Source organism: Chlorocebus sabaeus, chromosome 7 (assembly GCF_047675955.1).
Source record: "Chlorocebus sabaeus isolate Y175 chromosome 7, mChlSab1.0.hap1, whole genome shotgun sequence".
In the NCBI taxonomy this organism is placed as follows: domain Eukaryota; kingdom Metazoa; phylum Chordata; class Mammalia; order Primates; family Cercopithecidae; genus Chlorocebus; species Chlorocebus sabaeus.
The window spans coordinates 50,657,413-50,677,850 of NC_132910.1; the positions used below are offsets into that span (position 1 = coordinate 50,657,413).

Below are 20,438 nucleotides of genomic sequence, written 5' to 3' on the forward strand. Positions count from 1 at the left end.
ACAGAATAGTGAACCCAGAAATAAGCCCAAATACTTACAGTCAACTAATCTTCAACAAAGCATACAAAAACGTAAAGTAGAGAAAGGATTACCTATTCAACAAATGGTGCTGGGGTAATTGGCAAGCCATATACACCATAGAATACTATGCAGCCATAAAAAAGGATGAGTTCATGTCCTTTGTAGGGACATGGATGAAGATGGAAACCATCATTTTCAGCCAACTATCGCAAGGACGAAGAACCAAACATCGCATGTTCTCACTCATAGGTGGGAATTGAGCAACGAGAACACTTGGACATAGGAAGGTGAACATCACACACTGGGGCCTGTCGTGGGGTGGGAGGAGTGGGGAGAGATAGCATTAGGAGATATACCTAATGTAAATGACGAGTTAATGGGTGCAACACACCAACATGGCACATATATACGTATGTATACGTATTTGGGAGGCTGAGGCATGAGAATCACTTGAACTCGGGAGGCAGAGGCTACAGTGAGCCGAGATCATGCCATTGCATGATCTCCTAAGTACCCTAGAACTTAAAAGTATAATTTAAAAAAATTAGCCAGGTGTGGTGGTGCGTGCCTGTAATTCCAGCTACTTGGGAGGCTGAGGCAGGAGAATGGCTTGAATCCAGGAGGCAGAGGTTGCAGTGAGCTGAGATCAGGACACTGCATCTCAGCCTGGGCGACAGAGAAGACTTTGTCTTGGGGGGAAAAAAATAATAATTCAGTGACTCCTAATGCTCTTGCCTGGGGAAACGTCTCATTGATGTCAACCCTGATGAGCCTAGAACTAGAGACTTTGTAGCCCAAGAAAATGGCTGAGCCAATTCCTTAAAATCCAAGGCCATAGAGATGCAACTGGCAGTGACCTACGAATTCAGAAGATAAACTTCAATTAGGTATCCAAAGCTGATGCACCTGTGTTGATAGGAAGAAGAAAAAAAAAGTCCGCTTGGTTTTATCTGTGATGGAAGGACCTCTTTGTCTGCATGACTCTCCATGTGACATTGTATAGAGTCACTGAAAACAATGCAATAGACAGAGTCACTGAAAACAATACAAAAGTACATTCTTCCTCTTGCGGTGTTTAACACAACCCCAAAGCTTGTAGGCACCTCGTGGCTTATGATACAGGCCTTATCCAGAGGAGCAGAGCATTGATTTTCTCCACTGTGATTTCATGCACAACAGTATATTCAGTGACTGTGCTTAGGCCATAAAGGTGATAAGTCTTACTTCCTCTGCAGGCAAGTCTGCTAGTTCTGTTTAATGTTAATGTAGTTGGAGAGAGAACAGTGTTCCACAGGGACATAGAGTGACAAGAAAAGAAATAAAAGATTTTAGCTCTGAATCAATAACTGTACCAATGAAAGCAAATCGGATGAAAGGAAGTCAAAGAAACTGAAACTAACTTTTCCTTCAAGCAGAAGTTGCCCTTGGGATACAAGAAAGAGCTGCATTCTCTGCTCTCCGCAAGAGGGAGCATTAAGACTTTATTTCCAAGCTCCAAATTACCAGCTTGAATGGAGACATAGAATGCGATTAACACCAAGTTTATTGATCAGAAATTGTTTATGGTATCAATTTGTTGTAATGAAAGTTGCTGTTATTTTTGAAGTCAGTTATCATTTCACTTTGGAATGAAACAAAAACAATTTTGATGCAAGCAAACCTTCAAAGTTCACAAAAAGAATTTGAGATTTATGTCTGTAATAATGTTCAGGTTCAAAGGTAATATAAAGCTAAATGTGAGTGACATCAGTATTTGTGGCATAAGGCTTGTCTATTTTGCTCAGTGTTTTATCCCAGGAGCCTAGCAGAGTTTGTACTTGGTATATGCTTAATATTTCTTGAAAAAATAAATTAATACTCTTATGTTAACATTAGAATTAATACTCATTATGAGATATTATATTATCACAAGAGTCCAGAATTTGAGATAAGACACTTATGTTTTAATCCTAACCCCACCATTAAGTACCTAAATCAATTGAATATGATCATTAATTTAAGAAAGGTTATATTTCTACATACATAAAAGGGCATAAAATATCTATGATGTATGTTTGTCGCTAGAATAATAGGTAATATCAGAAAATGTTTGAAACATTGATGTATCCAATGTGGAATAAGAAAATACAAATTCTGGAGGAAATTTTATCATAGGTGATGGCTACATCAAACAATTTAAAGGATTATCACGTGTGTGTATATGTGTATAGAAAAAAGCTCTTAATCATATATATTTTAAATCTGAGGATATTTCTATATACTGCGCATATTTGCCATTCTTAATTTAACTTTGATTAGGTAGACTTGAGGTAATTTCTTTAGAAGTGGAGAACTATTCTTTTGCTTTGAGTCCTTTTAGTCAAACACAAAATTGGAAGATTCTGAATCTTAGGCTGCCTATTTCTTGTATCTGGTGTGTAAATGCATTTTAATGTTTCTGTCAACATAGGACAAGTTCTGCTCTTTATGGTGCCTTTGGGGAGAAATCATGGAATGAGCTAGGAAAGGAGCTGGCACCATATATTACCTAGTTACCTCCCTGATTTCACACTGGTTTCATCTTATCTGAAGCTCTCTACAACTCCAAATTCTTCATGGCCTCGAACTGTAGGAAGTGGTACTTCGTTTTCCCTTCCAGACTGTGCTTATGCTTACCACAGAGCCCAGAGGATGTAATCTGAAAGGTGATTAAGTGATTGGAGAGAAAATGCACCATAAAATAAAATCTTTTCCCAAAATGTAGTATTTCCAAGTCTGGAGGCAGAATATATTCCTTAAAGGCTGAACTACACATTTGATGTATTATTGATTGTGCCTGTCTAGTACAGCTCTTTCAGAAAAAGGACAAATGTAGTTAGTCTCTATCATTAGAGTTTTCCCCTAGGTGTCTTTTGAATTATTTTGAGCTGCGTGTTCTATGGGGTATGACAAAGCAGACAACTCAAACTTTAGGGTCTATGTTGATGTCTCAAATAGAAGGAACTTGTGGGTGATAACATATGAATCCTTCTCTGCCTGTTTTGCCCTCAACCAGCCATTGGAAGAAGCTAAAACAGAAAGCTTTTGTTCTGTCAAGTTTCCTGTCCTGATCCTGGTGTGCTAGTTCATGGCTTGTAGCTAATATCCAAAAGGAAAAGTGAGAAGGCCTTTTCACTGAAGATTGTGCCTTGTTTCATAATGATTTTTCCTCCTTGTAATTTGTTTCTTTTTTTCAGCTATCCCAGTACAAAATGTCAGCTGTCATTCCTCCAGGCTAAAAAGGTTCCACAGCTGAATGGAGGTGGTGGCAAATCACAAGTTCAACCTCTTTTTACACATTTCACTTGGTGCATGTTTAAAGCATTAGCAAGTTACATCTAGAAATTCTCTTTACTGTATTTTCTTTTTTCTGGTCAGCAGACATTGGTTCTCGGAGCTCTGATACCTTTTTCCTTTATTTCTTTCTGATTTTTGGAGTGGAAGACATTTATGTCTGCGTCTTCTTGGTCTATTTGCTCAGGCTTTTGGTCAAAATAGCTGTCCTGGCAAGCTCATGTCTTTCTACCTTGAATTTAGACTGCGGGAAATCATTGACTAATCATGTGTCCTGGTTGTTGGTACTCTGAGCAAAATAACTTTCTAGCTTTACTTCCCATAACTAAAATAATTTTGCTCTTCACCCCTTTTTGTTTTCCAAATTAGTTTATGCTTTCCCCCATCTTTTGTACTCTGAATAAACTGTGTGTTCTATTTTTTTTCCTATTTTGATGAACATTTTGATGAGCTGGTTCAAGGCTATACTTTACCTGTTAAAACAAGTTTTGAATTTTATTACTAACTATTTGGTTAATGTAAGAAAATATATTGATTCTATATATCTAATGTGAATAAAGTGAAAAGGCAATAAAATTCCATAAATGCTGCTACTGAGAACTTTTAATGACATTACATGGAAAATGTTCTGACTAAGATCAATGGAAAAATCTACTTTCAGATCTGACTATTTCAGGAAGTATTATTTTCCACTAAAGAGTGTTTAATAGGGTTTATCTATTGCCAATGACCATGAAAAAGAAAAAAGATGCCAGAGAGAGAGGAAAACAGAGTGTTCAGAGGAGAGAAAGTAAGAAATTATTTTACCCTGGTTAACAGGTAAAGCAGGCAGACAAATTTTCATAGTATGTATTGAATACCTGTACATTTTTCTGCAGATAACAAAAATTAATTGGTCCTTAAAATGCTCTACTTTGAGCAGTGCAGATTGAAAGCCTGAAAATTTACTATGATTAATAATAAAGATTTGGAAGCAAGATGTGACATTCAGTGTAGATTGTACTTCTCATGATAGGAAAAGATGTAGTGCAGTTCTCTGAAACCTGGAAGAAGAATCCTGGCAGTGAACTAGAGCTTAGGAATAGAATCTTATACCTCATAGGTTTTTAGTAAACCGCATATATGCATTTAACAAATTTCAAAATGTGGATTCTGTTATTAGCAACAGAGACCTAGTGTATTTGACATCTGAAGTAGATAGGTATATTTTCAACACTCCCTCATCTTCCTGAAAGTTTAAACTTTCATCCTTTTCTTACATTCCAATATAATAACATTTAATGTAAATTATTTTTCAGCAACTGAAATATGAATTTAATAAAAGTGAAACATCTATAAAAGGTTTAATGTAGACTATTATGAAATTGTCCCACTGATGTTTTATTTTCTTGAATTGTGCTTTAGTTTTAAAACAAAATACTATTTAAAAAGAATAAATATCAATTTTGAAGACATAATTTTGAAGACATCTGTAACTTAAATTCAGTAAAATATTTTATGTATGGAGTAAAATTTGCACTTAACAAGAAAGAGCATTGTGTTTTGTAATCCAGCCTGAAGAATTTCCTTGAGGATCTCTTCTAAGTCAGGTTCATTGGCAACAAATTATATCAACCTTTTAAAAAATATGTAAATACTCTTATTTCACCTTCACTTTTGAAAGACAGTTTTGCAGGATTATTGATTGACAATTTTTTTTTCTTTAAGCACTTTGAATATGTCATCTCATTGCCCTCTGTATTTTGTTGTTTCTGGTGTTAAGTCAATTATTAGTCTTATTGAGGTCCCCTTGTACATGTTATTTTTCTCCAGCTCCTTTCAAGATTTTCTCTTTACCTTTGTCTTTTATTTTATTTTAATTTATTGTGGTAAGAACATGTAATGTTAGTTCTACACTCTTAATACATTTTTTTTTTTGAGTACAATACATTATTGTTGACTACAGGAAGAATGTTTAAAGCAGATCTGTAGAGTTTATTTGGCTTTATTAACTGAAAATTTATGGCTGTTGATTAATAATTTCCCATTTCCCTCTTCCCTCCACCCTGGAAAATACCATTTCACTCTTGGATTCTATGAATTTGACTATTTTAGATAACTTATAGAAGTGGATCATGCAGTATTTGTCTTTCTGTGACTGACTTATTTCATTTAGCATAATGTCCTCAAAGTTCATCTATGTTATCCCTTATTGCAGAATTTCCTTCTTTCTTTTTTCTTTTTTGAGATGGAGTCTCGCTCTGTCACTCAGGCTGGAGTGCAGTGGCACAATCTCGACTCACTGCAACCTCCGCCTCCTGGGTTCAAATGATTCTCCTGCCTCAGCCTCCTGAGTAGCTGGGATTACAGACTCCTGCCACCATACCCTGCTAAGTTTTGTATTTTTAGTAGAGATGGGGTTTCACTATGTTTGTCAGGCTGGTCTCGAACTCCTGACCTCGTAATCCCCCCGCCTTGGCCTCCCAAAGTGCTGGGATTATAGGCATGAGTCACTGTGTCTGGCCTCCTTTATTTCTAAAAGAGAAATAGCATTCCATTGTATGTGCATACCACATTTTCTTTATTCATTCAACAACATTCTTTAGCCAAACAACATTTAGGTTATTTCTACATTAAAATTGTGAATAGTTCTTCAATGAACATTCAAGTGCAGATATCTCTTCAACATACTGATTTCAATTCTTTTGGATAAATACCAAGAAGCAGGATTGCTGAATCCTATGGTAGTTCTGGTTTTAATTTTTGAGGGCTTTCTATACTATTTCTATATGGCTGCATAATTTAAAATTACTACCAACAGTGTGCAAGGATTCCAGTTTCTCTATATCCTCACTAACACTTGTTATCTTTGGTTTTTGATAATAGTGACGTAACAGGTGTGAGTGATAGCTCATTGTGGTTTTGATTTGCATTTCCTTGATGATTAGTGATATTGAGAATTTTTTTCATATACCTGTTGGCCATTTGTATGTCTTCTTTGAAGGAATGTCTATTCAGGTTATTTGCCCATTTTTAAGTTGGGTTATTTGTTTTCTTGCTATTGAGCTGTTTGAGATCCTTATACATTTTGGAGGTTAACCCTGTAGGTGTATGGTTTGCAAATGTTTTCCCCCATCCCATAGATTGTCTCTTCAGTCTATCAATTGTTTTCTTTTCTGGGCAGGAACTTTTTAGTTTGATATAATTCCATTTGTCTATTTTGCTTTTGTTGCCTGTATTTTGGGGTCATATCCAGGAAATCATTTCCTAGACAAAAATTGTGGAGCTTCCCCTCGATGCATTTTTCTAGTAGTTTTAGTAGTTTTACAAGTTTCAAGTCTTATGTTTATGTTTTTAATCCATTTTTAGTAGAGTTTCATGTGTGGTGTGAGATAAGTCCAATTTTATTCTAAGTGTGGATGTTCAATTTTTCCTACACTATTTATTAAAGAGATTATCTTTTCTGCATTGTATATTCTTGACACCCTTGTCAAAGTTCAGTTGATGATATATACAGAGTTTTGTTTCTGGACTGTTTATTCTGTTCCATTGGTTTATATGTCTGTTTTTAAGCTAGTAACATTCTGTTGTGATTTCTGTAGCTTTGTAATATGTTTCAAAGTTAGGAAGTGTGATACCTCCAGTTTTGTCCTTTTTCAGTATTGCTTTACTATTTGTAGTCTTTTGTGCTTCTCTATGAAATTTAGAGTATTTTTCTGTTTAAAAAATCAAATTGGAATTTTGATAGAGATTCTGTTGGGTCTCTAGATCTCTTAGAGTAGTATGGAGACCTTACCAATATTAATTCATCCAATTTATGAACATGGGGTATCTTTCCATTTGTTTCCGTCTTGTTTGTTGTTCTTCTGTGTTTTGTAGTGAACAGTGTTCAAATCTTTCACCTCCCGGATTATTTTCTAATTTCCTTTTTAGATAGTTCATTGTTAGTGTATATAAATGCTACTGACTTTTTAAAAAAATTATACTTTAAGTTCTGGGATACATGTGCAGAACGTGCAGGTTTGTTTCATAGGTATACACATGCCATGGTGGTTTGCTGCACCCATCAACCCATCATCTACATTAGGTATTTCTCCTAATACTATCCCTCCCCAGGCCTCGCACCACCCAACGGGCCTCAGTGTGTGATGTTCCCCTCCCTGTGTCCATGTAGTTCTTATTGTTCAACTCCCACTTATGAGTGAGAACATGCGGTGTTTGTTTTTCTGTTCTTGTGTTAGTTTGCTGAGAATGATGGTTTCCAGCATCATCAATGTCCCTGCAAAGGACATGAACTCATCCTTTTTATGGCTGCATAATATTCCATGGTTATCCCGGCCCACGGGATTGTCGAAGCAGGCCCTGGAGGAGGGAGTGGGAATTTGGGGAACAAGAGACACGAGAAATGGAGACAAGACAGTGCTCTGATCAAGTTTCGTTTAATGGCGGTAATGCAGAGCCTTATATACACTTGGAGAGGAAGGGGTTGGGCCAAGGCGGAAATGATCTCATTTCAGAGGGCGCGGCCAGGCAGGTTTTGGTTTCAACGGTCGGTCGTCATGTTGCGCCTGCGCTAGGAAGTAACAATTTTGCTACGAAGTAACAATTTTCACGCACGCGGGAAAGATGGGTGAAGAAGAAGCAGGATTTAATACAGGGGAAAAGGACAAATCTAGGAAGGAGGTGAGAGGTGGAAATGAATAGCGCTCAGGCGTTTAATCATCAATAATTACTTGCCATGGCCGGGGCGCGCAGCTCCGGACAGGTCCCCCTTTTTATTGTTTTATGACAAGAAAACGACCCCCCGGGGAACTGCGCCTGTCTTAGGTTGGGTCAACTCATCCCCACCTTCTAGGCCCGTCATGGGATAAGGCAGCAGCAAAGGCGGCCCTCCTGTCTTAGGCTCCGGTGGAGATAGTGTCCTCTTACCTGTCATTGACTGTCCAGTTCAGCACACAGGGGAGGTGGTCTTATTGAGGTAAATAAGACTCACCATTTTCAGTCATCTCAAGGCGATGATAATGGACCTGTATAGGTTTGGCCTGGAAGGCCTCGATTTGTTGTCTGACGAATGCCATAAGCTTATTAAGGATTATAGGCCCGAGAGTGAGGAAGAGTAGAAGAGTAAGTAAAGGACCAAGAAATGGCAGGAGATAGGGGAGAAGTCCATCGAGTCCCGTCCACAATGGATTGGCGGCCAGGCCCTTTCTGCGCTTTTCTAGTTCTTCTTGTAAAGTCTTTATCTTATCTCTGACGATTCCGGATTTGTTGGCGTAAAAACAGCACTTTTCCTGTAAAGCCAAACAGATCCCTCCCTGTTCTGCTGTTAATAAATCTAGACCTCTTCTATTTTGGAGAACTACTTCAGCTAATGAGTCTACTTGGTCTTGTAAATCTTGTATAGTACTGGATAAGGTCTGTACATCTGAAATTAATTGGTTGGATAATTTAGTATATTGGGTTAGTGAGACCCCTAGGCCTGTGGCTCCTGCTGTAAAAGCAGTGGTGATTCCTAGTCCAGCCAATAAGGGAATAAATTGTATGGCTCATTTTGGTCTATAAATAAAATGTTCAATAGCGGGGATGGGGATAGGTTCATCTCCAGGAATGATATCAATGTCGGGGAGAAGAGTGGCCAGAACACAAAGCCCTGTCCAATTTGTAGGTAGATAAGTATATGCCATGTTGTTTCCACAGATGAAAACCGAGCCATTTACAGCACACAAAGGGTCGGTGGCATGGATTATGGAGGTACAGTTGTCAAACATAACATAGCCTAGATCAATTTCTTTAGTGCTTTTATACGATGGTGAAAAGAGGCAAAAGGAATTAGAAAACGTCATCGGTTGAACTAAGAGGGGAGAGATAATAGGACAGGAATTATTTACCAAGGATTCATTTGAGTAATTGACATAGGACAACAAAAAGTTAGGTATAGCTAGAGGAATAGGGGGGCCCATTTTAAGACAAAGCCAACAATCGTGGGCTAGGCTTGTATTGGACATTTGAAGTAAATTGTAAGTAGCATTGAGGATATCAAAAGTTTGAGCATCGAGCCTAAAATTATCTCTAATCTCAGGCAGGGCTAAGGGGTGATATTGAAGTTCAGGATATAGAGCTTTATGAATCTTTTCTAATTTTTTTTGGACGGTTTTAATTCTTGCAATATCTAATGGGCCTCCTCCATCAGAAATATGAATGGGAGCAGTAGTGCTCCAACAAACAGGCTTTCCTTTTTGGCCGTTACAAGAAGATTGTACAAGTTTATTAGTGGATCCTAATACTTGTACGTCATTGGTACCTCCAGTTTGTGTTTTTAGTAACGTGGCCGTATAGTATGTTTTATTGCCTGATTTGCATTGTTGATAGGAGGTATAACAGAAACTATGTACAGAAGATTGGAAAGAGCTACAAGGGCATTCTAGGAGCGGCCCGCTAGACGAGGTGTCTCTTGGGGTAGACTTACATTTCCACGGGAAGTTTTCTCCAGGCTTTTGTAGTGGCAGCCTGGATTTGTGAGAACAATCCAGGATCATATTGCATTTGGGCCTGAGTGTCTGCATAATTACCTAAACCAGTTAACATATCAAAATCCCAACCGTTTCCTGCCTGTTGATTTCTTTTAGCCGTGTGTCTACAATTTTCAAAGAACTCTGACTTCCAAATTAAATGGTCTCCCCCAGAAAGGACTGCCCTAACTAAGGTATTCCAGTCTGTAGGAGTGAGCCAATTCTCAGCTACAGATTCCACTATAGCAAGAGTATATGGAGCAGTAGCCCCATACTGAGAGGCAGCAGTCTTTAACTCTTTTATAATAGTAAAGTCAAATCCAGTATGATGCCTCCAAGCCTGTCCCCGTTCATCTATGGTTTTAGTGACCGGAAAAACGTCTTTGGGGGAGGAGTCTTCTCTATGTCGGCTAACAACTAACCCCCCTTTTGGAACATGTTGTCCAGGCCGCTGAGGTGGGCGCAAGGAACCCTCCATAGCGTCTGAGTTGGGTATTTTTTCATTTCCTGTCTTTAGCTTTTGGAGCCTAATTATCAATGATTGATGTAACTCTTCAAGTTTAATTTGTTCCTCTAGTTGAGCAATTTTTTGTTTTAATTCTTCTTTGGGATCTATTGCTGCCATAACAATGGGCGCAGAAGCCTCATTATGTGTCTTATTATATGGGGGCGGGTATGAAGTAAAGGGAGGCAAATCAGGGTTGTGATATTTAGCCGCCTCTTCCTCTAAATCATCCCAATTTATGTCTGATTGATTAGGCTTATTAATTTCCTCCTCTTTTTGAAGCATCTGTAAAATTGGGTATTTTTTTTGGTTTGTTTTCGTGTGGCATTTCTTTATCTGTTACAGAAGGAGACTTGATTTCCTCGTGATCACTTTCAAGGGAAATGAGATCCTCCTCCGTATCTTGCGGAGGTTTTGTAAGGTTAGAGCGGGAGCTAACCTTTAAAATATGCTCTGTCTGAGCGACTGCAGCCATGACTTGCGGATCGGCCTCCTTCTTATCTATTAAATCTCTAATGAGGTTCCAATAAGAGAAGGCAGTCACAGGAATTTTTTCTGGCCCAAAAGTATTATAATAGTCCTGAAGACAATCCCCTACTCTACGCCATCTTTTAATATCAATAGTTCCTTCCTGTGGGAACCAAGGGCAAGTATCTTTTACAAAATCAAAAAATTTAAACAAATCATTACCTTTAACCTTTACTCCTCGTATCCTTAAAGCCTCTTTTAATTGTCCTACATAGATCTGATGTTGGCTTAATTCTTGTCCCATTTCGGACGCGTCACTTACCTTCGATTCTGACGCGGCAGGTTCCCGCGGTGATCGGAAGAGTTCACTTTCTTTTGTCTTCATTAGCGGTCGACCGTCCTTTGGCGTCCTCTTCCTCACGGAGTCCCTCGTTTCCAGGTCCCTGTTCAGGCGCCACATATCCCGGCCCGTGGGATTGTCGAAGCGGGCCCTGGAGGAGGGAGTGGGAATTTGGGGAACAAGAGACAGGAGAAATGGAGACAAGACAGTGCTCTGATCAAGTCTCGTTTAATGGCGGTAATGCAGTGCCTTATATACACTTGGAGAGGAAGGGGTTGGGCCAAGGCGGAAATGATCTCATTTCAGAGGGCGCGGCCAGGCAGGTTTCAGTTTCAACGGTCGGTCGTCATGTTGCGCCTGCGCTAGGAAGTAACAATTTTGCTACGAAGTAACAATTTTCGCGCGCGCGGGAAAGATGGGTGAAGAAGAAGCAGGAAGAGCGCCATCTTGTGTGAGGTATTTAATACAGGGGAAAAGGACAAATCTAGGAAGGAGGTGAGAGGTGGAAATGAATAGTGCTCAGGCGTTTAATCGTCAATAATTACTTGCCATGGCCGGGGCGCGCAGCTCCGGACACATGGTGATATGTGCCACATTTTCTGTATCCAGTCTATCATTGATGGGCATTTGGGTTGGTTCCAAGTCTTTGCTATTGTGAATAGTGCTGCAATAAACATACATGTGCGTGTGTCTTTATAGTACAATGACTTACAATCCTTTGGGTAGATACCTAGTAATGGGATTGCTGGGTCAGATGGTATTTCTAGTTCTAGATCCTTGAGGAATTGCCACACGGACTTCCACAATGGTTGAACTAATTTACACTCCCACCAGCAGTGTAGAAGCATTCCTATTTCTCCACATCCTCTCCAGCATCTGTTGTTTCCTGACTTTTTGATGATTGCCATTCTAACTGGCATGAGATGGTATCTCACTGTGGTTTTGATTTGCATTTCTCTAATGACCAGAGATGATGAGCTTTTATTCATGTCTGTGGGCTGCATAAATGTCTTCTTTTGAGAAGTGTCTGTTCATATCCTTTGCCCACTTTTTAATTTTTTTTTCTTGTAAATTTAAATTTGTTTAAGTTCCTTGTAGATTCTGGATTTTAGCCCTTTGTCAGATGGATAGATTGCAAAAATTTTCTCCCATTCTGTAGGTTGCCTGTTCACTCTTAAGATAGTTTCTTTTGCTGTGCAGAAGCCCTTCAGTTTAATCAGATCCCATTTGTCAATTTTGGCTTTTGTTGCCCTTGCTTTTGGCATTTTAATTGTGAAGTCTTTGTCCATGCCTATGTCCTGAATGGTATTGCCTAGGTTTTCTTCTAGGGTTTTTATGGTTTTAGGTCTTACATGTAAGTCTTTAATCCATCTTGAGTTAACTTTTGTATAAGGTGTAAGTAAGGGATTCAGTTTCAGCTTTCTGCATATGACTAGCCAGTTTTTTCAGCAGCATTTATTAAATAGGGAATACTTTCCCATTTCTTGTTTTTGTCAGGTTTGTCAAAGATCAGATGGTTGTAGATGTGTGACATTATTTCTGAGGCCTCTGTTCTGTTCCATTGGCCTATATATCTGTTTTGGTATCAGTACTCTTTTGGTTACTGTAGCAGTGTAGTATAGTTTGAAGTCAGGTAGCGTGATGCCTCCAGTTTTGTTCTTTTTGCTTAGGATTGTCTTGGCTATGGGGGCTCTTTTTTGGTTACATATGAAATTTAACGTAGTTTTTTCCAGTTCTATGAAGAAAGTCAGTGGTAGCTTTATGGAGATAGCATTGAATCTATGTATTACTTTGGGCAGTATGGCCACTTTCACGATATTGATTCTTTCTATCAATGAGCATGAAATATTTTTCCATTTGTTTGTGTCCTCTCTTATTTCCTTGAGCAGTGGTTTGCAGTTCTGCTTGAAGAGTCTGTCACTTCCCTTGTAACTTGCATTCCTCCAAATTTTATTCTTTTGTAGCAATTTGAATGGGAGTTCACTCATAATTTGGCTCTCTGCTTGTCTCTTGTTGAGGTAGAGGAATGCTTGTGATTTTTGCACATTGATTTTGTATCCTGAGACTGCTGAAGTTGCTTATCAGCTTAAGGAGATTTTGGGCTGAAACTATGGGGTTTTCTAAATATACAATCATGTCATCTGCAAACAGGGACAATTTGACTTCCCCTTTTCCTAATTGGATACCCTTTATTTCTTTCTCTTGTCTGATTGCCCTGGCCAGAACTTCCAAAACTATGTTGAATAGGAGTGGCAAGAGAGGGCATCCTTGTCTTGTGCCGGTTTTCAAAGGGAATGTTTCCAACTTTTGCCTATTCAGTATGATATTGGCTATGGGTTTGTTATAAGTGGCTCTTATTATTTTGGGATATGTTCCATCAATATCTAGTTTATTGAGAGATTTTAGCATGAAGGGATGTTGAATTTTATTGAAGGCCTTTTCTGCATCTATTGAGATAATCATGTTTTTGTCGTTGGTTCTGTTTATGTGATGGATTACATGTATTGATTTGCAGATGTTGAACCAGCCTTGCATCCCAGGGATGAGGCCAACTTGCTCGTGGTCGATAAGCTTTTCAATGTGCTGCTAGATTCAGTTTGCCAGTATTTTATTGAGGATTTTCGCATCAATGTTCATTAGGGATATTGGCCTGGAATTTTCTTTTTTTGTTGTGTCTCTGCCAGATTTTGGTATCAGGATGTTGCACGTCTCAAAAAACTGAGTTAAGGAGAATTCCTTCTTTTTCTATTGTTTGAAATGGTTTCAGAAGCTCTTCTTTGTACCTCTGGTATAATTTGGCTGTGAATCCATCTGGTCCTGGCCTTTTTTTGATTGGTGGGCTATTAATTACTGCCTCAATTTCAGAACTTGTTATTGATCTATTCAGGCATTCGACTTCTTCCTGATTTAGTCTTGGGAGGTTGTATGGGTCCAGGAATTAATCCGTTTCTTCTAGATTTTCTAGTTTATTTGCATAGAGGTGTTTATAGTATTCTCTGATGGTAGTTTGTATTTCTGTGGGATCAGTGGTAATATCTCCTTTATCATTTTTAAATTACATTCTATTTGATTCTTCTCTCTTTTCTTCCTTATTAGTCTAGCTGGTGGTCTATTTCATTAATCTTTTCAAAAAACCAGCTCCTGGATTCACTGTTTTTTTTGAGGGATTTTTTTGTGTCTCTATCTCCTTCAGTTCTGCTCTGATCTTAGTTATTTCTTGTCTTCTGCTAGCTTTTGAATTTGTTTGCTCCTTCTTCTCTAGTTGTTTTAATTGTGATGTTAGGGTGTTGATTTTAGATCTTTCCTGTTGCCTCTTGTGGACATTTAGTACTATAAATTTCACTCTGTACACTGATTTAAATGTGCCCCAGAGATTCTTGTACGTTATGTCTTTGTTCTCATTGGTTTCAAAGAACATCTTTATTTGTGCCTTCATTTTGTTATTTACCCAGTAGTCAGGAGCAGGTTGTTCAGTTTCCATGTAGTTGTGCAGTTTTGAGTGAGTTTCTTAACCCTGAGTTCTAATTTGATTGCAGTGCAGTCTGAGAGACTGTTATGATTTCCATTATTTTGCATTTGCTGAGGAGTGTTTTACTTTCAATTATGTGGTTGATTTTAAAATAAGTGCTATGTGGGGCTAAGAATAATGTATATTTTGCTGATTTGGGGTGGAGAGTTCTGTAGATGTCTATTAGGTCTGCTTGGTCCAGAGCTGAGTTCAAGTCCTGAATATACTTATTAATTTTCTCTCTCATTGATCTGTCTAATATTGACAGTGGGGTGTTAAAGTCTCCCACATTATTGTGTGGGAGTCTCAGTCTCTTTGTGGGTCTCTAAGAGCTTGTTTTATGAATCTGGGTGCTTCTGTATTGGGAGCATATATATTTTGGATAGTTAGCTTTTCTTGTTACATTGATCCCTTTACCATTATGTAATGCCTTTCTTTGTCTTTTTTGATCTTTGTTTTCTTAAAGCCTGTTTTATCAGAGACTAGAATGGTAGTCCCTGCTTTTTTTTGCTTTCTATTTCTTGGTAAATATTCCTTTGTCCCTTTATTTTGAGCCTATGTGTGTCTTTGCACTTGAAATGGGTCTCCTGAATACAGCACACCATTGGGTCTTGACTCTTTATCTAATTTGTCAGTCTGTGTCTTTTAATTGGGACATTTAGACCATTTACATTGAAGGCAAATATTGTTATGTGTGAATTTGATTCTGTCATCATGATGCTAGCTGGTTATTTTACACATTAGTTGAAGTGGTTTCTTCATAGTGTCATTGGTCTTTATATTTTGGTGTGGTTTTGCAGTGACTGGTACCAGTTTTTCCTTTCCATAGTTAGTGCTTTCTCAGGAGCTCTTGTAAGACAGGTCTAGTGGTGACAAAATCCCTCAGCATTTTCGTGTCTATAAAGGATTTTATTTCTCCTTTGCTTATGAAAGTTAGTCTGGCTGGATATGAAATTGTGGGTTGAAAATTCTTTTCTTCAAGAATTTTGAATATTGGCCCCTATTCTTATCTGGCTTGTAGGGTTTCTGCAGGAAGATCCACTGCTAGTCTGATGGAGTTCCCTTTGTAGGTAACCTGGCCTTTCTCTCTGGCTGCCCTTAACATTTTTTCCTTAATTTCAACCTTGGTGAATCTGATGATTATGTGTCTTGGGGTTGCTCTTCTTGAGGAGTGTCTTTGTAGTGTTCTCTGTATTTCCTGAATTTGAATGTTGGCCTCTCCTGCTGGGTTGGGGAAGTTCTCCTGGATAATATCCTGAAGGTTGTTTTCCAACTTGTTTCCATTCTCCCTGTCACTTTCAGGTATACCAATCAATCGTAGGTTTGGTCATTTCACATTGTCCCATATTTCTTGGAGGCTTTGTTCATTCCTTTCCATTCTTTTCTCTCTAATCTTGTCTTCACAACTTACTTTAGTAAGTTGATCTTCAATTTCTGATATGTCATGAAACTTTACAATTTTCTTTTTGATTTCTTCTTTGACTAAATGTTTGCTCAAAAGAATACTATTTAGTTTTTACATATTTGTGAATTTTCCAGCTTTCTTTTATTGTTAATTTTAAATTTCATTTCATTGTGGTTAGAAAAGATACTTGATATGATTTCAGTCTTCTTAACTTTGTTAAACTCTGTTTTGAACCTAACATGTGATCTATCCTGGAGAACCATCAATGTGCCCTGGGAAAGAATGAGTATTCTGCTTCTCTGTTAGGTGAAGTGTTTTGTATATATATCTGTTAGGTTCATTTGATTTGTAGTATTGTTCAATTCTACTATTTCCTTATGGACTTTATGTCTGGATGGCCTATATTATAGAGACTGGGATGTTTAATTCTACTACTGTTACTGCATTGTTGTCTATTCCTATCTTCAACTATGTCAATGTTCATGTGCTCAGGTGTTAGGTGCATATATAGTTATAATCATCTACTCCTATCTTCAACTATGTCAATGTTCACGTGCTCTGGTGTTAGGTGCATATATAGTTATAATCATTACATATTCTACTATATTAATCATTTTATCATTATATTATGTTCTTCTTTGATTTTTGTTTTTTAGATGGAGTTTCACTCATGTTGCCCAGGCTGGAGTGCAGTGTTGTGATGTCAGGTCACTGAAACCTCTGCCTCCTGGGTTCAAGTGATTCTCCTGCCTCAGCCTCCTGAGTAGCTGGGATTATAGGCACCTGCCATCATGCCTGGCTATTTTAAAAAAATTTTTAGTAGAGATGGGATTTCACCATGTTGGCCAGGCTGGACTTGAACTCCTGATCTCAGGTGATCCACCTGCATTGGCCTCCCAAAGTGCTGGGATTACTGCCATGAACCACCGTGCCTGGCCCTTCTTTGACTCTTATAACGGTTTTGAATCAAAGTCTATTTTGTCTTACATAAATATAGCTACTCCTGCTCTGTTCTGGTTACCATTTTCATAGAATATCTTTTTCTATACCTTTATTAATAGCCTATATGTATCCTTAAATGTAAAGTAAGCTTTCTTGTAGACAGCATGCAGTTGGGTCATTTTTTTTCTTTAAAAAACTATGAGACACTCTTTGTCTTGAGCAAATGCAATGAAGTGGGAATTTTAATCCACTTGCATTTAAGGTCATTATTGACAAGGAAGGATTTACTATTGCCATTTTATTAGTTGTTTACTGTTAACCTTATCTTTCATCTGTCTTTTTATCTATTGTTGTTTTCCTTGTTTTTTGATGACATTTTATATTGATGTGCTGTGATTCCTTTCTCCTTTCTTCAGTGTAATTTATATATTATTTTTTGTGGTTACCTTGGGCTTACTTAAATTATCTTATTATAACAGTCTATTTTTAGTTGCTAACAATTAGTTTCATTGCATTTAAAGACTCTATACTTTAACTACCCCCATACACTTTTTGTTATTGGTATCATAATTTACATGTATTCATACTTGTATCTGTAACATACTTTTTGATTATAGTTATATTTAATATATTTGTGCTTAAACATTTTATTAGAATTAAAAGAGCTTTAACCAGGGCCAGGTGCAGTGGCTCATGTCAGTAATCCCAGCACTTTGAGAGGCCAAGGTAGGCAGATTTCTTGAGCCCAGGAATTCGAGACCAGCCTAGGCAACATTAAGAAACCCTGTCTCTACTAAAAAAATTAAAAAGTTTGCCAGGCACAGAGGCACACACCTATAGTGTCAGCAACTTTGAAGGCTAAGGTGGGAGGATTGCTTGAGCCTGGAAGAGAGGCTGCAGTGAGCTGAGATGGTGTCACTGCACTCCAGCCTGGGCAACAGAGCAAGACCCTGTCTCAGAAGAAAAAGTGCTTTACCTGTTATTTTTATAGTAATGTAGTATTTTGTATTCATCTATATATGTACATTTACTAGTGAGTTTCACATTTTCTTACGTTATTGTGTTTCTGTTTAGCATCCTTTTACTTCAACTTGAAGAAATCTTTTAGCACTTTTTTGTAATGAAGATCTGGTGGTCAACTGCCTCAGGTTTTGTTTTTCTGTGAAAGTTTTAACTCTTTTTCCATTTTTGAAGGATAGCTTAGCTAGGTATAGTGTTTGGGGTTGGCATTCCTTTTTTTCTTTCAGGACTTTGAATATGTCATTTAACTCCCTTCTGGCCTGACCTACCCCTAAACCACAATAAAGGTCAAAGCCTCACCTTGTTCTCTCAGACCAATTTTGAACCTGATTGAGAACAGGCCCTGTTCTCCCCAGAAAGTTTCATTATGTTAGTGATAAATCTTTTCATATCCTTTTGGTACATGTGTGGCATCATCAGTCTATATGATGATGAGAGGTCATCAGTGTTAGATGAGAGGTTCATCTCATCTCTAAGGGGTGGGTGATGACAATAATTCATGCTGCAAGCAGTGTATTTCAGCAATGACCACCACCACCAAGGGTCTTTTCTTGTTTCGGCTTGCTAATTGACCCTCCCACCTGCTGGGAAGCTTGTACTTTGAGTTGCTGCTGGAACACGTTCTTTGAGTTGTGTTGCTGCCTGTCGGCTAGCTTGTGCTTTGCACTGTGCTGCTTATTGCTGCATTTGTTGAGTCCTGTGAAACCTCTATTATAGTTTTAACAGATCTGGCAGAAGTTTTGACAACGTATATCTGTAGACAGGAGTACGGGATTAGGAAACTCGTGAAATAGCCCTGAGCTGTGTGTCTTGGCGCAGATTTATCTGTGTATCTCAGATTGAATCACGTGTTTTGATTCCTCCATGAGTCATGACTAAGGCTAGCATCAGGGAAACAACTCTTATTCTGTGACTACTGGTTGCTTGATTCACCCAGGCATTGGTCCCATTCTGTTGAGAACTCAGGGGAAAGACTGACACCTTGTTCAGTTGACCCACTGGGTGGTCACTTGTGTGGAGGAAAAGTGGTTACCATGTGCTTGTTTATTTACAGTTTTGATTTATTTTTTTGTTAGGTGAGAGGAGACAGCAGAGCCCTAGGAAATTCCTGGTGTCACTCCGTACTCCATCTTCCTATTGTAAACAAAAAATCTTTTTACTGCTTTGGTGTTCTGAAATGTCCTAATTTTATTTCACTTGTGAGTATTTTTTCATCAATTGTTTTAGGCACTTGATGAGGGACTTTTTAAAAAAGTATTCTACACCTTCAGATCTGGGAATTTTTTTGTTTATTTCTCTGAACATTTCCTGACTTTTTGTTTCTTCTGTCTTTGAAATTTCTATTAGTTGCATGTTTGATATCCTATGTCACTCTAATGCTTCCTTTTTATCTGTTGTAATTTCTGTTTTTTTAAAAAGGCCTTTTTTTGTTTTAGATTTTCTTGCATAGTTCAAGTCCTTTCATTATGTTTATTACAATTTTAGAAATAATATTTTAACTTTTCAGGGACTGTTTTCTGTTCCCTTTTTATATCATCCTCTTCTCATTTCATAAAATCAGTATCACCTCTATTATCTCTAAGCACTCACATCAGGTTTCTAAAAGTTAAGCTTTTTCTATTTTTTTGATATTTTGTTTCTTATATTTTATGCTACTAGTTATATATTTTTGATTCTGGTCTATCCTGATTCAAGAATGAAAGATTAGGCTGCTTAAATGGATAATTGTTCTTATTTTTCTTTGCTGTTGTGTAGGTTAGTGTGTTTCCTCAGTAACCCATCTCCTGTCTGGCAGTTCTGACAGGAACTTTGTGTAAATGTGTGTGTGTGAACTGCTTTAATATCTCTAGGCAAGGTGCTGATCATTAGGCTAAGTACCTCTCAAACTAAGGAGACCAAGGAGTTCTTAACTCTGAGATCCTAGCACCACATTACATACACTGGTTTCCCCAGACTTTTCAACTTCTTTAGATTAGATTTCTCTAGCCATTTTTTAAAATAAGAAAATACATTTACAGGTGCCTGATATGTGTTGGGCAGTATGCTTAGTGTGGTGGAAAGTTTTTTGAGAGGAGAAATAGCCTCTTCCTCATATAAATTATAATTTAATAGGAGAGAAATCAAACCATCACGGGATAAAGGTAATATTTCAAGAAGTCATGGCTAGGGAGGGATCTCCCTGTGAAGTCCCAAGCCTGGCCTATGAGGAAAATCAGGTAGTTTTTCACTTCCCAATTTAGTAATGGGAGAAAGTGAAAGAAAGTGCCTGTTGCTAGGCATTTGACAGTTTTATATCATTACTTTTTCAATGCTGTGAAGTGATTCTGAGGTTTATCTCACTTAATGGGTGGTTAACTTGAAGCTTAGCTGCACACACGTTCCTCGCTGTGTGAGACCAAGAGAAGCCAACTAGAGAAGGGACTGTCCCA

General features: G+C 38.0%; 1 pseudogene; it reads right to left on the minus strand.

Annotated features, from left to right (window-relative positions):
* Window positions 1–11,159: 11,159 nt before the first annotated feature.
* Window positions 11,160–20,438, minus strand: part of LOC103236014 (alcohol dehydrogenase 1C-like) — a 94,837-nt pseudogene continuing 85,558 nt past the window's right edge.